Source organism: Atta cephalotes, assembly GCF_000143395.1.
Source record: "Atta cephalotes unplaced genomic scaffold scaffold00014, whole genome shotgun sequence".
Taxonomy (NCBI): domain Eukaryota; kingdom Metazoa; phylum Arthropoda; class Insecta; order Hymenoptera; family Formicidae; genus Atta; species Atta cephalotes.
Window position 1 is genome coordinate 1,462,744 of NW_012130078.1, and position 4,674 is coordinate 1,467,417.

The following is a 4,674-nucleotide window of genomic DNA, read 5'->3' on the forward strand; positions in this document are numbered from 1 at the left end:
GGGGATCCTTTTTCGAAAACGCTCTCGGGGCAATAGAAATAGAAAAATAGTCAGTAATGAAAGCAACATCTAGGCCGAGAGTGCCCTCGGGCGAAAATTTTTTAAGTTCTCTTCTGTTGGCGAATCGTCTCTCTAGTTTTGTGCGCCGCATATGAAACATAAGTCAAATTAGTCATAACTTATGGATCTGTTTCAATCTCTTTTTAAAATCAAATCTAATTCAAATCTTAAATCTAAGAAATCCTAAATCTAAGAAATTCTAAATCTAAATAATTCTAAATCTAAGTAATTCTAAATCTAAGTAATTCTAAACCTAATAATAATCTTAATTTCTATTTTTAATATAAATTACTCAAAATTTAATCTAAAAATATAATCTCTATTTTGATAAATTATAATTAATAAACACTTATCAGCTGAATCTGAATGAACTTTCTGAACAAAATTCCCTTCTTAATTATTTTCTCATGTTCAATTCATATTAGTGATGACTTAATTAGCGAACTTAGACTACTATGCACATGAGAGTTACGAATCAATGAAGACGAATCCGACGCCAAATCTTGGATAGTAGGAAGTCTGAGAGCCACACACACCGACCAACTCGTGTGCCGCAATCACTGACGAAGACTTCATCGTTAGGATAAGATCATCATCTCATCACATTTCGGTCACTGCGGATCGTGAACCCTGCTCGCGCATGTATCCGTGCATCCGCGTTCGCGCTTACCTCCCGACACTCATCCGTTAGAAATCAATCCTTACACTATGTGGATAGCGCATGGTGTGTATCCTCATTATTTTTTCGCCATACAGAAAAAGCGACACTAAATGTCTCGAGTGCTATCTCTCTACTTGTCGATGAGAAGAAATATCTCAGAGTATTGCGACATTACATCCATTTAGGATTCTCCGGATAATTCGAGATCTGCAACGAAAGTTCCGTCGCTGGTCATCGTAAGTAATTTCACGAGCTGCCGCGATTGCCCCGAAACTCTGGGGGAATTTCTCGATTATTTAAACAGGACGAGAAATACACCTTGGACTTTCACGGAATCGACTATCGTCACTGTGTCGAGCGCACAATTCTAGCTTATTCAAAATTTTTAATTGGACAAATTTTATTTCTGCGCTCCCACCAACGCGAAACCTTATATCTTGCACCCATTAATAATCCCAAGTTTATTCAGATCTCAGTTACCCGCCGACCGAACTCTGGGATGTATATAATAAAAGGAAGAAAACAAAGGATTGGTACATTTTCTTATGTATTATGTGTTTCTTATGCAAGAGTCTGTGCTCCCCGCTTTATTACTTTATAGGTGTATAAGCTTAAATCCTTTGTTTTTTAGTCAGAAAAACACATTTTTTTTTCCTAGGAAGCAAAAACAAATTTATTCAAAGTACTTGCCCTCGCTAACTATACATTTTTCCCATCTTTCGTGCAATTTGTGTATACCACACCAAAAAAATTCCTCATCTTTCGAAGCAAACCACTCATCAAGCCATTTTCGGACGTCTTCGTAAGAATCGAAGTGCCGCTCAGCAAGCGCGCCCATCGACGAAAACAGGTCATAGTCAGAAGATGCCAGATCTGGTGAGTAAGCGGGATGGGGTAGCACTTCCTAGTTGAGTGTCTCCAAGTAGTTTTGGTCAACTATTGTTGACGTGTGCGATGGTGCGTTGTCGTAGAAAAAAATCAGCTTGTCATGTGTTTTCCAATAATGCGACCTTTTTTCATGCAGAGCACGGTGCAATTTGATCAGTTATTGGTGATAGTGATGAGCATTAACAGTTTCACCAGGTTTTAACAGCTCGTAGTAGATGACATCCTCCTGATCCCACCAAATGCACAGCATCGTCTTCCATCCGAAGCGATTTGGTCTTGAAGAAGATGTTGATGGTTGGGCGGGATCAACCCAAGATTTCTTGCGTTTAGGATTCTGAAAATAGATCCACTTTTCGCCTGTCACAATCCGATGCAGGAACGACTTTCTTTTTTGTCTGGCAAGCAGAATTTGGCATGTGTTTTGGCGTCGCTCCATCTGCCTATTGTTCAGTTCATGCAGCACCCATTTTCTTTTGAACCTTCCCTATGGCAGCCGCATGAAAATGGCTGCTTGAAAAACACCCAATTGCTCGACAAGCATTTTTTGCGATTGGGTATCGTCCTCGTCCAAAAGAGCTTGCAATTGATAGTCCTCAATCTTCCTGAGCCGATTTTCACCCTTCTTGTCACTCAGGTCAAAATTGTCATTGAATCGACGAAACCAATCTCTGCACATTGTTTTCGATAAAGCATTGCCATAGGCCTCCACAAGCATTCGATGCGATTCGGCAGCCGATTTCTTCAAATTGAAACAGAAAAGCAAAGCTTTCCGCATATGCTTTTTTTTTAACAAAAAACTAGACATGATTACGAAAGAAAAAATGTATGTGTTGTATGAAATTGCTGATGATTAATGTTGATAGATGTCAAACACATAAAAAAAAATATATTGTGTGCCCAGGGTAGTTTTGTACGCTCACTAATGCCACCTATGAGCAAACAGCAGATTTAAGCTTATACACCTGGTAAGTCGAAGTTACGGTGATGTCTACACTTAGTCATTGTAGAATAGGCTTTAGGGTTTAGTTATCGCACACAAAATTCCATATGCATAAGGTGTAAAGCCGATTAGCCAATTAGAATACTGCTTTAGATTTTGTAATCTAACAAAAATGGAAATAACAGTAAACTTATCCATAATCTCGTAATAAGAAGAATTTTAACCAGTTGAAGCTCGCTTTATGGATAAGTTTACTACTATTTCTATTTCCGTTAGAATACATCTAAAGCAATATCTTGATTGGCTCATCGGCTTAAGTACGTTTTAAGATTATTGTTACAAAAATTTTGCCTGCGGCAACTTATGTCTGTTCTATAATAGGGTCGCAAGTCGTAAGCCGTAAGAAATTGGCCAATAACAGTTAAGTGAGAAGAATAATCGATTATGATCAATTAATTTCTTATGACTTACTGCTTACGACTCTATTGTAGAATAGAATTTTAGAGAACGTTTATATTGGCCGTAACCATATGCCGTAATGTAAAATAAAAATTGACCAATTACCTTTGAGTATTCCCTTCTTACTATCGAACGAGAGAAGGGAATACCTGACTGTGATTAATCAATTCTTACAGCATACAGCATACGATTACGGCCAATATAAACGCTCTATGTCAGCTGACACAGCTGACATATATAATCTCAACACTAACGAAAGGGAGCGGTGGAATTGCCCATTGTCAATCATAGCGACTCCTGCATAAGGAATTAATTTTTTTTATGCTGTGATTGGCTTGTGCGCAATTAGATCGTGGACAATTACTATATACTCCTAATAAAATACAGAACTCACTTCGCTAATGGAATACATTCTTCTTTTTTAATTTTGGCTCCTGTCTTTAAATAGTAAATTAGAGAGATTAATAGCGCCACAACGATGTACAAAATATTGGAGGTTGGAGCAAGGTTGAAGTATGTTTATTTTTTATGACACTGGAGCGATCCAAATATGGTGGCATAGAAGTGATGGTAGGGATCTGATTTGATGGTGAGGATTCGATGCGAGGATTCTATTTATATATAAAACTCTAGACGAGAACGAGAGGCATGCAATTGCTCACGATTCAATTGCGCACAAACCAATACTAGCGCTAGAAAAAAAAATTCCCTAGGCAGAAGTCTCTGTGATTGGCAATAGGCAATTGCTACAGTGCGCAATCGAACTGTTCCCGACGAGAACACGTCACTTAGAATTCGCGGAAAAATTAAAAACCAATGGATACCTATTCAAATGATTTAAGACCTGCCAAATAGAGTCCCTATAACAGAGTCTGGACACTGCATTTGCGCGCATGCCCGTCCGCCATGAACAGTCAAAATCGGAAATGTATTGCCGTGTTTGCTGCATAATTTGCTTGCTGTTATATGCGACAATATAGTTGAATTCAAACTATTTAAATGATCCAAGATGAAAGATAATGTAGAATAGAATTGTATAATAAGTAAGCAAAAATATATCTGACAACGTATCAATATCCCTGTATTCGTTTAAGCAGCGGTTAGCGCAGAAATGTTATTTTATCCTTGTTAGTCTCCGAGTGTTAAACAAAGATTAAATGATACTCTCTGCGCTAAATAAATTCACCGCTGTGTAAACAAATTCATTCTATGCCTTGCAATCATCTATACAATGATATACCTGTATAATGTGTATACTAATCTATACTGCTATTGAGGGATTTTCTAAATATTTTATTGACAATTATCATTATCATTAACTAGTGATACCCAATAAGAGCCGCGCATTCTTCCAAAATTATTCTGCCATTGGCTGTCGCTAGTTAACGATAGCGTCAGTTGACTGTTAATCGGAATCAATCAGCAATCGCTTCAGTGTCCAGATTTTATTATAAGACTCTACTGCCAAGATTGTTCTTTTAACTTCTTGCAGTTTATCTTTCCTCTTTTCTTTTTATATTGGAAAGAAAAAGAAAAAAAATAAACTGTTCAGACAATTTACAATATTTTTATTTGCTTATCATTGCCACCGACGAGATACTAAAACATCGACTGGAGTTCGCGTTCTTGTGATTAAGAATTAAAAACTAATAATGTTGTACTATTA